This window comes from Eumetopias jubatus, unplaced genomic scaffold (assembly GCF_037043125.1).
Source record: "Eumetopias jubatus isolate StellerSeaLion01/CBP00866 unplaced genomic scaffold, mEumJub1_p1.0 scaffold_2, whole genome shotgun sequence".
In the NCBI taxonomy this organism is placed as follows: domain Eukaryota; kingdom Metazoa; phylum Chordata; class Mammalia; order Carnivora; family Otariidae; genus Eumetopias; species Eumetopias jubatus.
In genome coordinates, this window is record NW_028274808.1 from 190,524,556 (window position 1) to 190,547,797 (window position 23,242).

At 42.2% G+C, this 23,242-nt stretch overlaps 1 long non-coding RNA gene across 1 annotated transcript; it reads left to right on the top strand.

Moving 5' to 3' along the window:
- The first annotated feature begins 1,626 nt into the window (after positions 1 to 1,626).
- On the top strand, positions 1,627 to 2,597 carry LOC114198025 (uncharacterized). Its single transcript, XR_003607008.1, has 2 exons — positions 1,627 to 1,930; positions 2,196 to 2,597. It is a non-coding gene; the product is annotated as an uncharacterized LOC114198025 (long non-coding RNA).
- Positions 2,598 to 23,242: the final 20,645 nt, after the last annotated feature.

Here is a 23,242-nt window from a genome sequence, read left to right on the forward strand (position 1 = left end):
CACCTGTTCTGGCAAATACTACAGATGGATTGATCCTTGTGTATTGGGTTTTGTGGTGTCTTCCAACCATGTACTCATTCATTCAATCATTTATTTTTCTATTTGCATACTTATCAAGCATGCAGTAAGTATCTCTTCTTTCTAGGTTCTAATTCACAGAGATCCCAGGGAGAAGTTCCCCTGCCCCGCTTAGAGTCCCTGGTTGGGTCTGAAAATTAAACTGACAAAGACAGATTAGTGGGAGAAAAATAGACAAGTTATGCTAAATTTTTACATGTCTGTGGGAGCCTTCACAAGAGAATGAGGACCCAAAGAAGTGACCCAAGCAGAAAGCTTCTACACCTTTTAGACAAAGAAACAATACAGTTGTGAGGAATTGGCAAGGCAGAGGAATTTGAACCAGAGGTAATAAATGCTGAGATTGGGGCGCCTGGGTGGCTCAGTCAGTTAAGCGGCTGCCTTCGGCTCAGGTCATGATCCCAGGGTCCTGGGATCGAGCCCCATGTCCGGCTCCCTGCTCAGCAGAGAGCCTGCTTCTCCCTCTCCCTCTGCCTGCCACTCTGCCTACTTGTGCTCTCTATCTCTCTGTCAAATAAATAAATAAAATCTTTAAAAAATAATAATAAAATAAATAAATAAATAAATACTGAGATTAACTAAGTTTGTTTATACAGCTATTTAGCCCTAAATTCCCTGTCTCTGATAATAAGGATGTCTCCCTTCCTCCTGGTAGAGGAAGGGTTCCTTTCACATGGGAGATTTCTCTCCTTCTTTCAGGGAGGAAGAGCAAGGGAAGAGCAAGGTAGTGTGGCTGAGCAGAATGATTTACACCTACTTTACTGCTTTACCGCCACAGGGTGATCTGGATACACCAGTTAGTTTCCTGTCGTAATTTGGTCAGAAAAGGTTTAGATTTGATGCAGGACCCAAGTGTAATAATATACTATATTGATGAACTTATGATAATATTAGAAACCTAAGGGCAAGCTAGGACTGACTTGAGTGCTATAGTGACTCACATGAACAACTGAGGGAGGTTAATAAATCCAATAAAGATTGAAGGACCCACCCAACCAGCGATTATTCTTGAGAATAATCTGGGTAGGAGCCACCCAGGACATTTCACAAGTGACTGAAAATAGTGAGCTGTTATTTATTACCCACCCCTAGGACCAAACAAGGAGCCCAGCGTTTTGGTTTGTTTATGTGGATTTTGGAGAACGCATATTCCGCATTTTGAAATATTGCTAGTTCCTAAAGACTTCTTGAGAGAAGGCCATGTTTGAGTGGGGAGCTGAACAAAAGCAAGCCACATCTCAGTTATATACAGGGATAACTCTCTCAGTGCTTTTAAGCCCTATGATCCCCACTCAGATATAATTTTAGAAGTGTCTGCCAGTGGACATGCAGACTGGAGACCATAGTGAAAGCCTTTGTGTGCCTCCCAGTGGCAGCCTTTGAATTTTGAACCAGAAAATTCCACATGCTGTTGCCCAGTACTCAGCATTTGAGAGACAATCACTAGCTTGCTGTTGGGCATTTGAGGCTGCCTATATGGCTAAAGGACATGAAATAACCATGAAACCTGAGATACCCATAGTGTCTTGGGTGATGTCAGAGAAACACTCTAATAAGGAAGGTAGGGTCCCGAGGAGTTCCAGAATAAAATGAAAACAGTTTCTACAGGAGCCTGCTACCAGGGAAATTGAGGAGGCACCCACCTGTATGTGCAGGAAGGTAAGCTCTTTTCCCAACGACTGACTGTGGAACCACTTCAGAAGCCACCAAAACCTGTCACCACATGGACAGTGCCCAAGAACACCACTCAATTGACCAACCAAGAACTGCTCCAAGGAAAATGAGTAGTATCCTGTTTGGATACTGCAAGGCTGCAACATTAAGACCTGCAGATGGAAAGACTCTGAAGAAGGTAAGAATAAATCAGCTCAACTAGCTGAACTGCATGCTCTTTTCATATCAGAGATGGAAGAATTGAACAAAGGTCAAAGCTTTCGAGTTTTTACCAACTTATGGGCAGGAGGCAATGCTGGCCATGTGGTCAGGTAAATGAGCAGTGGAAAAGTTGACTGGTAAAGGGATGCCTATAGAGGGAATAGCCCTGTGGCAATTGCTGTGGGAATTTAAGGGGTGCATTAAAGTAAGACATGTTGATGCCCATCAGAACTCTTTTCCAGGTTCAAAAGATGATTGGAACACCAAGTGGACCTTCTGTTGCTCTCCCTTGAAGTGAATATCTGTGTCCATGCAATGAGAGGACATGGCAGTGCTGTAGCAGTGCAGAGATGAGCTGAATCTACACATATTCCTCTTGCACCCTCTGAGTCACAAAACACTCAGGAACTGTTCTGTTTGCCAACAAGAGAGGCTGCAAATGGCTATAGGGGAAAATTCTCTGGGAGAAAGGACTCATCAATACCTGGGAAGTGTATACATTGGACAAATGCTGGTGGCTCCAGGAAGCTATAAATGGGCCCTGAGAGGAATAGACACTCCAGACTGGGCTTTGCATACCCAAATGTATGCAGATGTTCAAACTACTGTTAAAGGATTGGAACGCAATATACTGGACCAATTTAGGTGACTGAGTTTCATTTCTTCTGGCCAAAGGACGCACTTTACAGCTCATAGTGTCCAACAGTGGGCCAAGAGATATCACATCAAATGGGCATACCATGCTTCATATCGTTCTCAGAGGAGTGGTTTAATAGAGAACTGGAATGGGCAGTTGAACATTTGCTGTCTAAAACAGGGGTAGGGGGAGAAATAAAGGTGTGAGGGACTGGCTTACCCAACTTCATGAACATGTGCTCACACTCAACATGAGCGGGGCTAAGGGTCCCCAGCTGGAGAGATTCCTCCAGTTTTCTGGGGGATCTGGGGAAGGGGGTGTGGGAGAATGCTGGTGTTATTATACAGTTCTCCCCCATGTCACCACAACTTTCTATTTTCCTACCTGATGCCATGCTTCCAGAGCCAGGGATCCAACTGCAGTTACTGGAAGCAGAGATGATTCCTAAGTAGGAAGCCATAACTATGCTTTTAAACCTTTATGTCAGAACTCTGTGAGGACCTGATGGGTAGGCTGTGCCTGCACCCCATCTGGGAAAGTTGGAGTTGACAGCAAATGCTATTGTCACGCCTACTGGTTGAGACAGCCCACTAGTTGTGTACATGTGTAACGCTACCCTGTATGAATAGGACTGGACTGAGGGAGAGGCACTAGCTAGACTAGTATCACTGCCAGAAATCTGGACCAATGTCCCTTCCAAAGGTGGAAAAGTTTGGGTAAAAAAGATATATATAAAACACATATGGAGAAAAGGAGAAATAACAGCTGAGGGTAAAGAAATGATAAGCGAGGTAGGCAATAAGGGAAACCCAATATTATATTACTCACTCTAGAGAGGCTCAGAGCAAGGAAATAGTATTATCTCTTAGCACAGTTACACCAGATGCCCAGAGTGTAAAGCTAGTGTTTGCCAAGACCACACTGCTTTTGGAACCTGACAAAGTCAAATGGCAGCCTGAAAATCTGAGTGAGATCACTCTGGAAGACATACTGGTCATATGATATGATAATGAAGTGGACCAACCATTAATGACTAAATGGAACTCTAGTAACATGACTGTATCTTTGGACTCCTATTTTTCAGGCTACAAAACTGTACCATGACCACACTGCAATATGGTATAATACCAGTGGCATTGGTAAGATTCGACTAGCTCATATAAATAAGTCTTATGATAACACCAGTATTGGTTACCAAATGTATTGGGGGATTGTGTCAAAACCTCTTCGGGACATATCTACAGAAAAATACTGGCCTGAGGAGGAACTGGATCTAGCTAACCATCAGTTGATTTCTATGCTAAATAGTCCAGCACAAGCTTATCATAAGCACAAACTGCACTAGATCAAGGGAGAAAAGAACAATCCAATTAGCAATCAAATTTTATTATAACAAAATAAAATGTCAAGCCAATGTGCCAGTGTGCTATGCAGAAATACATATCACCACTGTTTTTGTGGATTAAGCAGAATAGGGAAAATATATGTAATTTTCAAGAATATGAAAGTGTATGTAATGGCTTTATGGAACAAATTAGTTGTTTCTTCAAATCTATCTCTAGCCCCCATTGGCTTCTCCTAATCTGTTAGGTATATTCATGTTGGTACTATTGCTATATCTGTTCTATAAATGCTGCATCAAATGTAAACATTCTGATAGGTATGATCATTTTGCTGCACAGGATCTGTAGTCAAAGACCAGGGGGTAGCCAGTGGAATAATAATAATAATAAAAATAAATCTGGTCTTTGTCCCCAGTTCCTGCACACAGCTCCTTAAACCTTTGGAATTTTCTGAGTGACGGGAGATTGGAGCATCTTTTGTTATTCATGATGAGCCCTTTTCAACCATACCTGAGTTTACTCTAATGAGGTTAAGTCTGGGAAGCTCCCTAGATAGACTCAGGATGAGATCTAGTTGTCAGAGCAAACAGCCAGGGGTATGATTTGAGGGTTGCAACCTTCAGCCCCATCCCCCCCCCCCACCTCTGGGGAGGGGTAGGGAGCCAGAGATTGAGTTCAGTCACTAATGGCCAATGATCTAATCAGTCATGCTTATGTAATGAAACCTTTAAAGACCTCTAAGCAATGGGTTCGGAAAGCTTACAAATTGGCAAATACATCCATGTGCCAGCAGAGTGATGTACCCCAACTCCGAGGAACAGAAGCTCCTGTGCACAGGTGTCTCTGGACCTTGCCCTGTATACTGCTTCATGTGGCTGTTCATTTGCATCCTTTATAACAAAATGTAACAGCAAGCAGAGCATTTTCCTGAGTTCTGTGAATCATAGAAGCAAATTATGGAACCAGGGGTGGGGGGGACGGGGAATTGGGGGCTGGGGACCCTCGGCTTTGTAGCCAAACTTTGACAGAAGTGGGAGAAGCTTGGGGACCTGATACTTATTACTGGCATCTGAAGTGAGGGTGGGCAGTCCTGTGGGAATGAGTCCTGGTGAGTCTGTTAACTCCAGGCAGTTAATGTCAGAACCAAACTGAATTGTCCAACACCCCATCAAAGTTGTTTACACATAAAAATCACTAGACACAGAGAGTGCCCAGCCACCAGACCCCGGAGGCTATGATGAGAAACCTAAGTACTCTTTTATCATTTGTAATTTTTGGAATACCAACTCTATATCCAGCTTTTTACATTTATTAATTCCCTTATTTTCAATATTCGCAATGACCCTTTGAGATCAGTATTATGCACATTTTACAACTGCATGGGTAACTTACATGTGGTCACACATTTGGGGATAGGAGAAGTACAATTTGAATTCAGGACTGTGTGACAATGTCTGCCTGGCAAAGGCAGCAGCAGAATTGAGAGTGGAGGTCGGCCCTGCTGCACATGGATTCTCTCTCTCCCTCTCCCTCTTCCCTTACCCCTATCTCTCCCCCTCTCTAAAAGAAAAAAAAAATCTCTCAGTAAAATCAACATTGTACAGCAATACTAGTTTTTTGTTAATGTAAAAACTGCTAAGTCATGCTTCAAAGTTGCTGAATGGCAAAAACAAATTGTGTCATGACCCTCTTTGACAACATGACTCAACTATTCCGGGGAACTCTTGCCCAGGGAGATAAAAAGTTGCAAATGACTTTATTATTCCTGTTAGGAGCTTTCTGAAATCAAACCAATTTAAGTGAACATCAGACTGCTCAATATTTTAATATATAGTATCAAATGACTGTTTATATATCAAGACACTTCTAAACCTTCCCCCTGGGAACCCCTGCCTCATTGTGTCCACCAATCCTAATCAGGCTCCTGCATTGAAAGACCTGTCTTAAACCAGCCCCAAAAACCTCAAAATATCAAAATACCCTGACTTTGTCCTCTCATTCCCCTACTCTGTTACACTGTCAAGGTGGCAGTAGACTCAGATTGGCTGATGATCTACCAGCAACTGTTGTTCCAGCAATATTCTCATGAACAAGGTTTTAAGAATAATGGGGCACATGGCTGGCTCAGTCGGTAGAGCATGCGACTCTTGATCTCAGGGTTGTAAGTTGGAGCCCTACACTGGGTGTAGAGGTCACTTAAAAATAAAATCTTTTGAGAGACCTAAATATGAGACAGAAACCAATCAAAATCCTAGAGGAAAACATAGGCAGCAACCTCTTCAACCTTGGGCACAGCAACTTCTGGCTAGACACGTCTCCAAAGGCAAGGAAAACAAAGGCAAAAATGAACTATTGGGACTTCATCAAGATAAAAAGCTTTTTTTTTTTTTAAGATTTTATTTATTTATTTGAGAGAGAGAATGAGAGGGAAGAGGGTCAGAGGGAGAAGCAGACTCCCTGCTGAGCAGGGAGCCCAATGCGGGACTCGATCCCGGGACTCCAGGATCATGACCTGAGCCGAAGGCAGTCGCTTAACAAACTGAGCCACCCAGGCGCCCAAGATAAAAAGCTTTTGCACAGCAAAGGAAATAGTCAACAAAACAAAGAGGCAACCTACAGAATGGGAGAAGATATTTGCAAATGACATATCAGATAAAGGGCTAGTATCCAAAATTTATAAAGAACTTCTCAAACTCAACACCCAAAAAACAAATAATCAAGTCAAAAAATGGGCAGAAGACATGAACATACACTTCTCCAAAGAAGACATACAAATGGCTAACAGACACATGAAAAAATGTTCAGTTGATAATGAGGACATGAACAAATGGTATAAGATTAAGGGAAAAAGGGTGCGGGCATCATCCGTCAGCCTCTGGGTAAAGATTAAGAGGAGCAATCCTCCGTGGTGTCTGTGGAGCAAGGACAAGAGACGAAAACATATAGAAATGGAATAAGTCCTTTGATAAGATAGGGTGCACACATTGTAAGCTGCCTTTGGAGAAAGAATAAACTTTAGATAAACCTTTGAGCAAAAGTAAAAATACAACTTTTTCGCTTTAGCACACAGCAGATAGGTCACGCTTTGTCTCGCACTGTCATGCTCTGTTTAGCACCTTTGTTTTTAAATCCGAAATGGTTGCAATAAAATGTAAAAAACAAAATCACGTGTTATGAAAGAATGGAAAAACAAGGAGATATTCTAATGAATAAATAAAGTCCCTCCGAGGCTGTCAGGAGATGCTTACAACCTGATCCTGTGTCTGTGTCTCCTTCCTCGCCGACGCCGTCCTTTTCTTCGAGGAACCCTTTCCTGCTGGAGCTGGACTCTGGCAAGTGGCGCCCGAACAGGGACTTGAAGGTAAGCCTTCCTACAGGGATGGATAAGACTCTGCTCGTGGGTACTGCAGGCCCCTCTGTGAAGGAATACAGAGTAAGAGTGAGCAGAAACACTGAACTTCAGAGAAGCTATGGGCCATAATGAGTCGAAGGAACGATGACTCTTTGATATCATTAAGCATATGATAGAGAAAAGGGGTATCAAAATTACTCATGCTCAGTTGGCTAGATTTTTAGCCTTTGTTGAGGTATGTTGCCCCTGGTTTCCGAGAGATGCTAGTCTTGATATTAGAGCATGGAACAAAATAGAAGAAATGTGGCTGTATTCTTCTAACCATGGGCCTGAGAATGTGCCCGTAGAGGCATTCTCATTGTGGGCACTGCTGAGAGAGATGTTAGACCCTTTACCCCGTTCACAAGTTTTAAATAAAAAATTAATGGAAACGCATGGTGCCAGTCCAACTGAGGAAACTCCCTTACCGCGTAAATCAGCCTCCCCGGTGCTTGCCGTGGACGAAATAGAATCAAAAGATGACAAAGATAATAAGGTTGAAAATAGAGATGATCAACTTTCCTCCGAGGATAAGGCAGTTCTTTAGGAGGAAGCTGCTAAATACCATGAACAAGATTGGGACCTTTTGGCAAATATCACGGCCCCTGATTATGGCTCTTTAACAAATCTACATAAACCACAAAAAACCCCACAGAATAAAACCTTTGCTCATAAAAAACCCTTACCGCCCGTTAAGAGTACTGGTTTTAAAGGAGCAATACAAGACGCCCTGCGAGATGGGGATCTAACCTTTAAATGCTTTCCTGTTACACTTGGTGATGAATGGGATGAACCTCAGTGGGAGCCACTTCCCTATAAGGTCTTAAAAGAACTCAAAAAGGCAGTATCAGATTATGGTCTACTTCCCTATATACTGTGCAATTAGTCGAGGCACTTGCCAGTCGGTGGATGACTCCTTATGATTGGCATCAGACTGCCAAATACTGTCTTCCCGCAGGGATATACTTGCTTTGGAAAGCTGAATATGAGGAGTTGGCTAAACAACAGATTGCTATGAATAGAAAATCAGGACGTCGCTCCATAACATTTGACATGCTGATGGGTCTAGAGGAATGGTCGCGGCCCGCAATCAGTTGAATCTATCCAAAGAGGCCTTAAGCCAGTGTTCCTAGCCTGGCTGTTAATACATGGAGACACCTGCCTGCTGGTGAGATGAGAACTACAGGCTTGAGTAACATTAAACAAAATCCAGAAGAACCTTATCAAGATTCTCTGGCAAAGCTTATTGATGCAGTTGAGAAGATCATTCCTAATGATGAAGCTGCACAGATCATAATAAAACAATTGGCTTTTGAGAATGCTAATGTGGCCTGCCAAACTTTAGTAAGACCCATTAGGAAAACTGGTACACTTAATGATTTCGTTCAAGTTTGCTCAGAAATTACACCATCCTATTTACAGGGCATAGCAATAGCAGCCGCCCTCCAAGGGCAAACAAGTACTCAGTTCCTTGCCAATATAAACAACCCAAAGCCTCCTAAACCTAATGGGCCTAATACTGCCGCCTGTTTTTCCTGCGGACAAATGGCTCATCTCGGCAGAAACTGCCCCCAAAAGTTAGGGACTCTCTCTGGTAGCACAATTCCTATCACTACTGTAGTGCCTCCTCGAACTTCAATGTCCTCGCTGTAACGAGGGTTTTCATTGGAGCAAAGGAGTGCCGATCCAAATATCACAAGAATGGAAACTTGCTGCCACCTAATGGACAGAGGTCTGAGAATAATCCTCCCAAACTACAGCCTATAATTCAAAATCATTCGGGAAACTAGATACGGGGCCCGACTCAGGCCCCACAAATAACCCGGAACTCCCAACAATCCATTCAGTGCCGGAGGACAGTGTCCGACCTCTCAAAAGCCACCCATGGGAGTGCAGGATTGGACCTGTGTTCCATCTCCTCAGCAATATTAACCCCTGATCAATCATACTCAACAGTAACCACAGGAATTTATGGGCCACTTCCGAATGGCACTGTGGGACTTATCTTAGGGAGAAGTTCCACTTCTTTACAAGGAATAAAAGTTATACCCGGTGTTATTGATTTTGACTATACAGGGGAAATTAAAATCATGTTGCAACCACCTATTAAAACTATTCAAATCCATCCAGGCCAAAGGATACCACAGCTGCTCTTATTGCCTTTGATTTCTCTCAACAATCCTACGACAACCGACGCCCCTAGAGGTGAAGCAGGATTTGGGTCCAGTGATATGGCCACCTGGGTCCAAAAGGTAAAAACATCACGCCCCACCAAAACTCTTAAGATACAAGGGAAGCTCATTGAGGGACTATTGGATACTGGGGCAGATGTAACCTGCATTGCAGGCGAAGATTGGCCGAGTGCCTGGCCAACTAAGAGTACTCCCTCAGCCTTGGTGGGCTTGGGGTCTGCTAGCAACGTAGCAAAAAGCTCCCAGATATTAATTTGGAATCATGAGGAGTCATCAAGGACTTTCCTTCCATATGTCATTCCCTCCCTACCAGTGACTCTATGGGGGAGAGACATCTTATCTCAAATGGGAGTGCTACTCTTAGCCCCAGTGATAAGGTAACTGCACAGATGCTACAAATGGGCTTTGATCCTAATCAAGGCTTGGGGAAAACCCATGAAGGTAGGACAACACCTATAATTCCTAATCAAAGGAAATCCCGGGAAGGTTTGGGCTGTCAATCAAATTTATCTTAGGGGCCATTGCTAAGGTTACAGACGATCCAGTAGTTTGGAAGGATGATAACCCAGTATGGGTAGAGCAATGGCCCTTAACTGAAGAAAAAATACAGGCTGTAACCAAATTAGTACAAGAACAGCTGACTAAGGGTCATATAGAACCCACAAATAGCCCCTGGAATACTCCTATTTTTGTCATTGAAAAGAAATCTGGAAAATGGAGATTATTACAAGATCTGAGGGCTATAAATATTGCCATAGAAACTATGGGAAGTCTACAACCAGGGTTGCCATCTCCTGTTGCTGTTCCCAAAGGAGATCATGTTATAGTCACAAGACTGCTTCTTTACCATTCCCTTGGCTTCCCAAGATTGCAAGAGATTAGCCTTTCGTATCCCTTCTCCAAATTTTAAACGTCCTTATCAAAGATTTCAATGCATAGTATTGCCACAGGGAATGAAGAATAGCCCCGCTTTATGTCAAATCTGTGGATCCGGCTTTATCCAGTTTCAGAGAAATGTATCCTCAGGTGTATTGCATTCATTATATGGATGATATATTAATAAGTCACTCTCAATATTCCCTGCTTGAAAAAGCCTTGAATACTTTAACTATGTCCTTACAAAATTTTGGACTCGGGCGCCTGGGTGGCTCAGTTGGTTGAGCGACTGCCTTCGGCTCGGGTCATGATCCTGGAGTCCCGGGATCGAGTCCTATATCGGGCTCTCTGCTCAGCAGGGAGTCTGCTTCTCCCTCTGACCCTCTTCCCTCTCATGCTCTCTATCTCTCATTCTCTCCCTCTCAAATAAATAAATAAAATCTTTAAAAAAAAAATTTTTTTTGGACTCATTATCGCACCAGAAAAAATCCCAGTAAATTAGCATCATTAATACCTCATCCATATCTCCTCAACATCTACAATGACGAACTGATTCCCTATGTACTTAAATGATTTTCAGAAGTTGCTGGGAGACATTAATTGGGTGAGACCCTACTTAAAACTAACTACCCATGATCTCCAGCCACTGTTTAATGTTCTGCGTGGAGATTCAAACCCTAACTCTATCAGGCAATTAACCCCCGAGGCTATGGAAACTCTTCTAAGGTAGAAATGGCTATTAAAAATCAACAATTGCAACGGTTAGACTATGCTAAAGTCTGGGAATTTATAATTTTACCTACTGCTCGTACTCCAACTGGATTGTTATGGCAGGAAGGACCTTTGGAGTGGATTCATCTCCCGGTAACCACAAAGAAAGTTGTTTGTGCTTATACCACCTTGGTAGCTCTCTTAAGCATTAAGGGAAGAACTAGGAATATTGAGCTGTTTGGAAAAGAGTTTTATTCATTAACCCTGCCATATAAAAAGGAACGACTCGATCACCTACTCCAGTTGGACGATGACTGGCAAATTGCTATTCAGTCTTTGCCGGGACTATTAAATATCATCTACCTTCCAACCCCTTGCTGCAGTTCATATAAAAGAGCACTCATTCATCTTTCCCAAAATAGTCAGCTCCTCTCCCTTATCTCACCCAGCCGCTCTTGTGTTTACAGACGGTTCCTCAACCGGAAACGCTACACATACATCATCAATGACCATAAAACAGTTAAAACCGCAGAAACCTCAGCACAAAGAACTGAACTCTTTTCTGTAATTGAAGTCTTTTAAAACTTTACATGACCGACCATTCAGTCTTTTTACTGATTCTCAGTATGTGGCCAGGCTGTTTCCGGTTATTGAAACCGCCATTATAGTTCAAAATAAAACTACTATTGCTCCTCGACTACAAGAGCTACAGGAGTTAGTAAGAACAAGGATACATAAAGTTTATGTAGGTCATATTCGTGGCCATCCCAAATTGCCAGGACCTTCGGCAGTAGGAAATAGTATGGCTGATTTATTAACTAGGGAGACAGTTTTCACGATTGAGGAAGCCACTGCTAATCAGGCTCTTCATCATCAAAATGCAGCTTCTTTGAGAAGGCAGTTTCACATAACAAGAGAAGCGGCTAGGGCAATAGTTCGAAAATGTTCTATATGTTCAACTACACAGCCCCCCCTGGCTATGGGAGTTAATCCTCGAGGCCTTAGGCCTAATGATCTTTGGCAAATGGATGTGACTCATGTTCTAGCTTTGGTAAGCTTAGCTATGTGCATGTCTCTGTAGATAACCTTTTCTCAATTATGGCAACAGCCCGTAGAGGGGAAGCCTTTAAAGACGTATCTCAACATTGAATGTTTTGCTTTGCTTATGCAGGAATGCCTAAAGCTATCAAAACAGACAATGCAGCCGCGTACACCTCGTCTGCATTCAAAAATTTTGTGATTCATTCAAAATTTCACATAGCACAGGTATTCCCTACAACCCGCAGGGACAAGCTATAGTGGAAAGAGCTCATCAAACCTTAAAGACTCAAATTTCCAAATTACAAAACTCAGAATACATGTATAGCTCTGCACATGATGTGTTGAATCATGCGCTATTTGTCATCAACTACTTTGATTCTCATGAAATTTCTCCCGTTATGAAACATTGGGAAACTGATGTGGAAAGATCTCTTGTCAGGGTCTTGGAAAGGGCGTGTGGGCGAGGCTATACTTGTGTCTTTCCACAGGACGGACTCACCTATCTGGATCCCTGACAGACTAAGTTGGCATCATGTCTCACGGACACCCTCCACTCCCACGACCAACAGGTAGACTTTTACCCCCTTTAAATACTCCATTTAGAGAAAGTTCTGCCCAATCTCCAGAAGCCGCTGATGCCCTGGTTCCGCCCTTAAGCCGGCTGTGCCTTGAAGAACCACAGACCAGTCCTGTCGTGTCACCTACCCCTACTACACTGCGGAACAACCCACCGACTTGGGGACAGCTGAAACAACTCTCCAATCAAGCACAGCGAGTCGTGGAGGGACAAGGTGTTACCCGAGAACAAGTTTGTGGCTATGCTTGCGATCATCTCATGTCAGGTGATAACGTGTTTCTGCTCCTCAATATTGGGCTTATATTCCAAACCCCCCAATATTACATCCTACACCTTGGGGGTCGTCTTCTATTCGTGTGTTCACTAACAATTCAGATCTTTTAGGAGGGGAGTCAAATTCATTTATCCTACATAAAACAGATTTAAACATTTCCTTTCACGGAAGACTTGATAATCCTCCTATTTGTCTCAGTACTAAAACAACAAATTTACCTGCTGGTTGTCTTCCGACTTAAGGAGTCTATTAACCGATTCTCCTAATGGAAATCCGAAAACTAGGGATCTTTGGGTACTTAACTTGCAATATATTGGGAGTTATAATTACAAGGATACTGTGGTCCATGATAATCCACCTACGTCTATTCCTCTATGTGAGGCTTTATTAGGGGATTTAAATGGTGCTTGGAATAATGTTGATAGATTTAAAGGATTTCCTCTGTGGCACGAATGTATGTTTCAATCGAAAGGATTACAGTTTTCACCTCATAACTCCCATTTATCCATTTTTGATTTTTCAATATCTAGTCCAGACTATGATTACAGAGCCTACCTAAATAATCAAGATATTACTGGAATGATAACCTAATAACTAAGCCAGAAAAGGTGAACAGATGGTTTTCGCTAGGATGGGTTAGCCCAATATTCATTACTAAATCTCATAATGGTACTCAGATATATCCTGAATTGTATAGGTTACTGGCTGCCACGGGAATGATTTCTAAAAAGACCCAAGGCATCCTGACCACATGGACGTAGTCACAGCTTGTGTGGGCCCCCCTCATGCCCTTTTAATACAGGGCCAAGGGCAGTTACATGTAAATAGAATCATACCTATTATATATCTTGTTCAAGATGCATTTTAACTAACTGCATGGACCCAACTATCGATCCTACTGTCTTTATGATTGTCCATCAGCCTCCTTAATGTGGTTCTGCCTGTGAATTTGGAAGAACAATGGTATGATGATCCTGGCATGTATGCAATTCAGCTTGTAGATAATGCTTTACGTCGACCAAAAAGATTTATTGCTGCTCTTATTCTAGGCATTACTGCTATTACAGGAATAATAAGTTCTTTTGCTATATCTACTACTGCCTTAGTACAAGAAATACATACTGCAAATCATGTAGATAAATTAACACAACATTTCCACTGCATTATATTTACATGAACAGATAAAATTCGAAGCACGGTTAAATGTTGAGGAAACTGTATTTATATGTAGGTAACCAAATTCAAAATCTTAAAACCCGTTTGACTACTAGATGTCATGCACATTATAAGTGGATCTGTGTAACCTTTAAGAGAGCTAAATTGGGAATTCAGGAGGAAGGGCTTCATGAGTGCCCAGGGAAGATAATGACTTAGGTCATTAGAAGTTCTGAGCACAGGGAACAGAAGCAGGGGTTCTTTTTGAGTGTGGGCTTCACTGTATAGGGTGTTCTGATGAAGCTATTTCATTTGAGGAAATTTCTGATGTCATGGGCTAGCCAAATTTATTAGAGGAGATTCTTCAAATCTCTTCTGAATGCCAAAGCCACACTTCCCGTTTTATGAAGATTGAGTGGAAAAAGAAGAGTGGGAGCAATGTCTCTGCATTCAGAATTCTACCCGACACTTCATTTTGTTATTGTATTTACCACTGCTCTCGAGTGTGACCATTGCCACCTGCCTAAGATCCTCTCTGTTTTATCTTCCTTAGAAAATAAACCTCTAATCATCACCCAGGGTGGAGACGGGTAAATTCAAGGAGGGCATATGGGGATTTCAAATACTTTTTTTTTTAAGATTTTATTTATTTGAGAGAGAGAGAGAGCGTGAGAGGGGGGAGGGTCAGAGGGCGAAGCAGACTCTCTGCTGAGCAGAGAGCCTGATGCGGGACTCGATCCCGGGACTCCAGTATCATGACCTGAGCCGAAGGCAGTCACTTAACCAACTGAGCCACCCAGGCACCCAGGGATTTCACTTACACAGACCCCAAGGAATCCTCTGGTCTGACACACCACTCTCCCTAAGCTTCCAGAGATACCCATTTTTATGAATTCCTTCTGAGGGACTGGCGGTATATAATTTGCTTGCATTGCCGCAACAAAGACCACAGACAGGGAGGCTTAAATGACAGAAATGTATTTGCTCAGAATTCAGGAGGCTAAGAGGCGAAGATCAAAGTGTCAGCGAGGTTGGTTCCTTCTGAAGCCTCTCTCCTTGGCTTATAGACAGCATCTTCTCCCTGTGTCTTCACATGGTCATCCCTCCGTGCAGGTGTGTGCCCTAATCTCTTCTTACAAGGACACCAATCATATTGGATTAAGGCCCACACTAATGAAATTATTTTAACTTAATCATCTCTTTAGAGGCCCTATCTCCAAATACAGTCTCATTCTGAGGTCATTAGGGCTTCAAAGTATGGACATGAGGGCTTCAACGTACGATTTTGTGGGGGGACATAAGCCAACTCATAACAAGCAGGATAAAATTGAATTACTTTGGCTTCCCCCTGTGCTAGCTTATATTTAGCTTTTTGGATTTGCTAACTCCACTCAATTACAGCTGCTTTCTCCCTTGCAAAATGTAGTCATCATTAACTTTTCTCTCAAAGTCTTTATCCTGAGAGATTTATGCTTTTCTTTATATGTCTCACTTGTTCCCATCTGGTGTGGTTTTGGAAATCAGAAAAAGTAAATGCTTGTATTTCATCCATCATCTCTCATCAGATGTCTCTAGCCTGCTTTAGATCTCTTAACATGGCAACATAAGAATTTTCTAAATCATTGGGAAGTCTTCCTCAAGCTTATTTTTATGGCCACATAATGAATCTTCCAACTGGAGGGTATCACTCTATCCTGGGACTCCAGGATCATGACCTGAGCCGAAGGCAGTCACTTAACCGATTGAGCCACCCAGGCGCCCAAACAAAACTCACTCTCAAACTTACCTTGTGGATCCTTAAAAATTTTTCTATGAATTTTTTTTTGTTTTAAATAATGAGGTCACACTGTAGACATAATTTTCTTTTTTATTGATTAATAAATCAATTTTATTTTAAAATTTTTATTTTAGAGAGAGAGAGAGAGAGAGCGCGCATAGGGTGGAGAGGGGCAGAGGAAGAGAGAGAGAGAGAATCCCAAGCAGACTCCCCTCTGAGCACGGAGCCAGATGTGGGGCTTGATCCCATGACCCTAGATCATGACCTGAGCCACAATCTAGAGTCTGATGCTTAACAAGCCACCCAGGCACCCCCTGTAGACATAATTTTCTGGCTTGATTTTTCCTTTCAGTTTTTATTTTTATCAGATTTCACAGATACACATAGAGTCAAAATGTTTTGAGAGACATAAAAACCACTTTCTTGATTTTACCAACTCCCCTTTCCTCCTCTCCAGAAGTAAAGTCGTGTACTTCTTTCACTGTATCTTACAATGGATTGGTATCTTAGAATTGATGAATTGAGGTATGTATCAAGAAAGACTTAAAGAGTTAACCCTCTTGACCCAAATGTTTGCTGTAGTGTTAGTTCTATTGAACACTCGGAAACACAGCCATAGATCAAACAGATAAATAGAACGTGCATAACACCCAGTGCTCCACGCAGAATGTGCCCTCTTTAATACCCACCACCAGGCTAACCCATCCCCCCACCCCCCTCCCCTCTAGAACCCTCAGTTTGTTTTTCAGAGTCCATCGTCTCTAATGGTTTGTTTCCTACTCCGACTTACTCCCCTTCATTCTTCCCCCTCCTGCTATCTTCTTTTTTTTTTTCTTAACATATATTGCATTATTTGTTTCAGAAGTACAGATCCGTGATTCATCAGTCTTGTACAATTCACAGTGCTCACTATAGCACATACCCTCCCCAATGTCTATCACCCAGCCACCCAATCCCTCCCACCCCCTACCACTCCAGCAACCCTCAGTTTGTTTCCTGAGATTAAGAATTCCTCATATCAGTGAGGTCAGATGATACATGTCTTTCTCTGATTGACTTATTTCGCTCAGCATAACACCCTTCAGTTCCATCCACGTCATTGCAAATGGCAAGATCTCATCCCTTTTGATGGCTGCATAATATTCCATTGTGTATATCTACCACATCTTCTTTATCCATTCATCTGTCGATGGACATCTTGGCTCTTTCCACAGTTTGGCTATTGTGGACATTGCTGCTATAAACATTGGGGTGCACGTACCCCTTCGGGTCCCTACATTTGTATCTTTGGGGTAAATACCCAGTGGTGCAATTGATGGATCGAATGGTAGCTCTAATTTCAACTGTTTGAGGAACCTCCATACTGTTTTCCAGAGTGGTTGCACCAGCTTGCATTCCCACCAACAGTGTAGGAGGGTTCCCCTTTCTCCACATCCCCGCCAACATCTGTCATTTCCTGACTTGTTAATTTTAGCCATTCAGACTGGCGTGAGATGGTATCTCATTGAGGTTTTGATTTGGATTTCCCTGATGCCGAGCGATGTGGAGCACTTTTTCATGTGTCTGTTGGCCATTTGGATGTCTTCTTTGGAGAAATGTCTGTTCATGTCTTCTGCCCATTTCTTGATTGGTTTATTTGTTCTTTGGGTGTTGAGTTTGATAAGTTCTTTATAGATTTTGGATACTAGCCCTTTATCTGATATGTCATTTGCGAATATTTTCTCCCATTCTGTCGGTTGTCTTTTGGTTTTGTGGACTGTTTCTTTTGCTGTGCAAAAGCTTTTTATCTTGATGAAATCCCAATAGTTCATTTTTGCCCTGGCTTCCCTTGCCTTTGGCGATGTTTCTAGGAAGAAGTTGCTGCGGCTGAGGTCAAAGAGGTTGCTGCCTGTGTTTTCCTTTAGGATTTTGATGGACTCCTGTCTCACGTTTAGGTCTTTCAACCATTTGGAGTCTATTTTTGTGTGTGGTGTAAGGAAATGGTCCAGTTTCATTCTTCTGCATGTGACTGTCCAATTTTCCCAACACCATTTGTTGAAGAGACTGTCTTTTTTCCATTGGACATTCTTTCCTGCTTTGTCAAAGATGAGTTGACCATAGAGTTGAGGGTCCATTTCTGGGCTCTCGATTCTGTTCCATTGATCTATGTATCTGTTTTTGTGCCAGTACCATACTGTCTTGATGATGACAGCTTTGTAATAGAGATGGAAGTCCGGAATTGTGATGCCGCCAGCTTTGCTTTTCTTTTTCAATATTCCTCTGGCTATTCGGGGTCTCTTCTGGTTCCATACAAATTTTAGGATTATTTGTTCCATTTCTTTGAAAAAGGTGGATGGTATTTTGATGGGGATTGCATTGAATGTGTAGATTGCTCTAGGTAACACTGACATCTTCACAATGTTTGTTCTTCCAATCCATGAGCATGGAACGTTTTTCCATTTCTTTGTGTCTTCTTCAATTTCTTTCATGAGTATTTTATAGTTTTCTGAGTACAGATCCTTTGCCTCTTTGGCTAAATTTATTCCTAGGTATCTTACGGTTTTGGGTGCAATTGTGAATGGGATCGACTCCTTGATTTGTCTCTCTTCTATCTTGTTGTTGGTGTATAGGAATGCCACTGATTTCTGTGCATTGATTTTATAGCCTGCTACTTGACTGAATTCCTGTATGAGTTCTAGCAGTTTTGGGGTGGTCTTTTGGGTTTTCCACATACAGTATCATATCATCTGCAAAAAGTGAGAGTTTGACTTCCTCTTTGCTGATTTGGATGCCTTTGATTTCTTTTTGTTGTCTGATGAGCATGGAATGTCTTTACATTTCTTTGTGTCACAATAGACTAATACTTTTTGAGTACCTACTTTTAGCCAGGCATTAATTTGGTATTATACCAAAAATATGAAAATTATCTCTGGATGATGGAATTAGAAGTGGTTTTTTTTATTGTCTTCTTCCTCCTTGTAGAATATTTCCCAAATTTTGTTTTTTAATTACATACAATGTTATAAAAATTACTTTATAAATCAGTATTTTACAAATAAATTTTTATGATAGCAAGTATTTCAATAAACATTTGCTATAATCTTTATATTACATGTAACCCCAAATTCTCCTCTCTACCCTCCAAAAAGCCCAAGACCTGCAAAAATAAGATGTGTCAGCCCAACAGAAAATGAAGAGCAAGTTTTGAATATCAAGATTTGAGATAGGGAGCGCTGTCGTTAATTCTCTAATCCAGAAATAAATAACCTGAGTGTTTTCTGAATCATTTGCATTTTGAAGCTGAAAGGAAAAGGGAACTCTTAGGTATTTCCCATTGACCTCAGATGGATTATATAACAAAAGGACCATAAAGTTTTCCCAGCATGGAGTCTTTAACAAAGACACCATAGACATCAAGGAAGGCAAAGCCTGCACTTGAGAGTTTAGGACCAAAATCTAAATGCTCTGATATTTTTTTATCAGTCCAATCTGGAATCTGTCATCCAAAGATTATATCCATTAATTTTTCTCTGTTACATGTCTATTTAGAATATATTCTTAACTGACTACAATTGGTCTTCAATTCAGAGAGAAAATTAAATACATTGCCACTCTAAAGCTAAAAGGACAAAACATAGGCAGAATATTTTAGAATATTATTCCTTCTTCCAAAATATATTTGTTTTGCGTTTTCCCCACTTGGCTCAAATAAATATATTTTATTGCATCTCTCTGGCAAAAACTTTTTACTGAATTCAAACAAGGGTACCTGAAGGTTAATTGAAATGTGAACATTTTTGTGTAATCTTTTCCCATTGTTAATGAATTTCTGCCAAGCCAAGATAAAGGGTGAGATGTAAGGGTAAGTTGACATCTTCCAAATTGTAAGTCTGGCCATTATGGTGATTCCACGCCAAGTCACATCCAGGGTGGCACTGTCTGATCTAATTGAATATGGTGTAACTAAGTGAGAAGCCAGGAGAGTTGATCCCTCTAAGCAGTGTTCCAGACTTACTCTGGGCTGGAACAAACAAAACTATAGCAAGGACTTCCGAGAATTAGTCATGTTCATCATTTTCAAGGAAATCACAGAGTATTCATTAAAGAATGGCTTATGTTAGGCTGCCCTCATTAGGAAGGGGGTGGAAGTCATTGCTGTGAATCACTGGAAGCTAGTTGGGTATCAGATGGCATATGGTGGGGGAGGGGAGGCAGTGAGTACTTTGGTCCCTCTGATTGTGAACACAAGGAGTGGTCATCTTCCTTGAATCTAAAGGGGCAACTATATGGTTCCCTCCTTCGCAGGGTCTCCTAGATCCCCAGTCTGCTTTACAAGCTATTGCTAGACTGATCTCCCCAAAACAGCATTCCTTTCCACACATGTTTGCTGGTGGCCATTTATTGACTCGATGATTTAATGATCATAGAATTTTGGAGCAAGAATGATCTTAGCAATCACCTTGTCCAGCTCTCTTAATTATATACATGAGAAAATTGAAGCCCAGAGAAGTGAAGTGATTTGCCCAAGGCCACACAGCAAGTTATTTCCATGCTAACTCAATCCTGAAGGCAATCTCCCATTATCTGCCTCCACGCAGAGATGCCCAAACCATCAGATACACTCTCCTTACGGGTTGAAAACATTCTTACTGCTGAAGAGATAGTATGTGGAAAAGTGAGGGAAGTCGGAGACACAGAAGAGTCCTGAAGTCTCCACTGTCAGGGCTAGGAACCAGTTATAGAGAATTGGCCTTTTCCAAGGAGGGCTAACTTGGCTGATGTCCAAATGGAATGTGTTTCCAGTGAACAGCTAGTGACGCAACGACTGCCTGAGTAGCAGGGAGGAAGGCTGCCCTGCTCGTCTTCCCTTCAAGCTTTGAAGAAGGCCCTAAGTCCTTATCCACTTGAGGATGGGCAACTCATCTTGAGATGTGAATAATTTAGGGACTAGACTGCCCTGGTCTCCAACATTTCAAGGGCCAGTGAGGCTTCAAGGGAGGTGCAGCAGTGAGATGAGATGAAGCAACCAGAGAGGAAAAGAAAGCAAAGGTCTGCCTGTCCCCCTTCCCCAGGAGCCCAAGATACGTTAGTTCAATCACCCACTGATCACCCACAGAGTTGGGCTGTATGCCAAAGACAGAAATCAGTGGTGACCATGCCAATGAAACAAGTAGTGCTCTGTGCTCAGTGCTCCCCTGAGTACCTTCACTTCATTAACTTCTGTGATCCTCACAGTGGCTCCATGGCATGTGCTATGATTCGCGCTATTTCACAGTCAAAGATACTGAGCCATGGAGAGATCGTATTCCACAGCCAGTAGGAGGGGTGGTTGGACTTTAGAGTCAGATCATCGAAATCAAGAGCTGACATTTTTAGCTCCTTCCCCTGCCCTTAAGGAGATAACCACGTGGGGGCACCTGGGTGGCTCCGTTGGTTAAGCGACTGCCTTCAGCTCAGGTCAGGATCCTGGAGTCCCAGGATCAAGTCCCGCATCGGGCTCCCTGCTTGGCGAGGAGCCTGCTTCTCCCTCTAACCCTGCCCCCTCTCAAGTACTCTCTCTCTCTCTCATTCTCGCTCTCTCAGATAAATAAATAAATCTCTTAAAAAAAAAGGAGATAACCACGTAGTGAAGGGTGCAGACATGGGAATAAGTAATTTCCATTTACTCCTTCACCCATGCAGACATTAAGTGAGCGTTTGGGCTCCAAAGATACAAAATCCAGAGAGGCCTGGACCCCAGAGTCAGAGAAACAGGGGACCAGGTCTCCTTTCTTGGTTTCCTACAGGTCTCCATTTACAGCACTGTGTTTGTCTGCCTTACTGCTTAACTAGACCCCCAGCGACTTGATGCCAAGAATGTGTCTCATGCACCTCTGTATCCACAGCCTCCAAGGACCATGCCTGGCATGCAGGAAATGCTCAGCAAATATTTGTTGGATGGAATGTAAACAGGGCTTGGAAAAGGCCCAGGTGTAGGAAAACGATTCCCTGATTCATTAAGCTACTGTCTTGTCTGATCCAAGGAAGAAGAATCTATGATATAGTCCATGTAGAGACAACTTGGCTGACCATATCCACTTGTGGAGGTCTCCCTGGATGTCCATATTGGAGTTCTGGGTTCTGCAGTTAGCTCTCTTGATTCTGGTATCTATCACAAACTTGGACCTTACCAAATCAAATGCTATCAAATAGTAGCATCAATATCTAGGATCATGATAGAACTGGGTGAAGAAATGAATTTTGGAGTCAGACAGACCTGAGTTTGAATACCAGCTCTGCTCCTAATTGTTTTTTCTAGAAGCCATTTAATTTCTTATACCTTCAATTTCCTCTTCTGTAAAATGGGAACAGTAGTTTACGTAGTTGGATCATTGTGAGGATTAAGAGGTATGATAGTTAATTTTATGTGTCAACCTAGTTGGGCCACAGTACCCAGATACTGTGGTCAAATATTGGTCAAATATTACTCTGGATGTTTCTGAGAGTATGTTTTTTGTAGATGAAATTAGCATTTAAATCAGTGGACTTTGGGTAAAGGAGATTGTCCTTAGTGTGTGTGGGCCTCATCCAATCAGTTGAAGGCCTGAATAAAACAAAGACTGATCTCCCCTGAACAAGAAGGAATTCTGCCAGCAGACAACCTTCAATCTTGAACTGCACCATTACTGCTCCTGGGTCTCTAGCCTGCTAACCCATTGTGTAGACTTTAAACTTACCAGCCTCCACAATTGCATAAGCCAATTACTTAAAATAAACATCTCTCTGGGGGCGCTGTGTTGGCTCAATTGGTAGAGCATGCAACTTTTGATCTCAGGTTCGTGAGTTTGAGCCCCGTGGTGGGTGTAGAGCCTCTCTCTGTATGTGTGTGTGTGTGTGTGTGTGTGTGTGTGTGTGTGTGTGTACACACATAATATTGATTCTGTTTCTCTGGAGAATCCCAACTAATACAAATGGCATAATTCATGAAAAGTCCCTGACATACAGCATGCTCTCAATGGATATTAGTTTTATTTCCCTTTCCCAGAGACCTTCAACTTCTTCATTCCACAGGTAAGCAGATGGCTGTCCAAAGAGGTACCAAGACTCATCCCCTCTCCCAATGTAACCTTGAAGAGTTTGAGAGATGAATGAGATAATCAGCTTTGAGCATCACAATTTAAGACACAAAACATCTGCTCCATGCCTGAAGGGATCATTCCTTTTCAACAAAGTATCCTTGAAAGGACTTCAGAGTTCATCTGGTCCAAAAATTACAAGGTGTTGGCCTAAGGACCACATACCTGTCTAACTGGTTTTGTTTTTTGGGTTTTTTGTTTTGTTTTGTTTGCTTATTTTT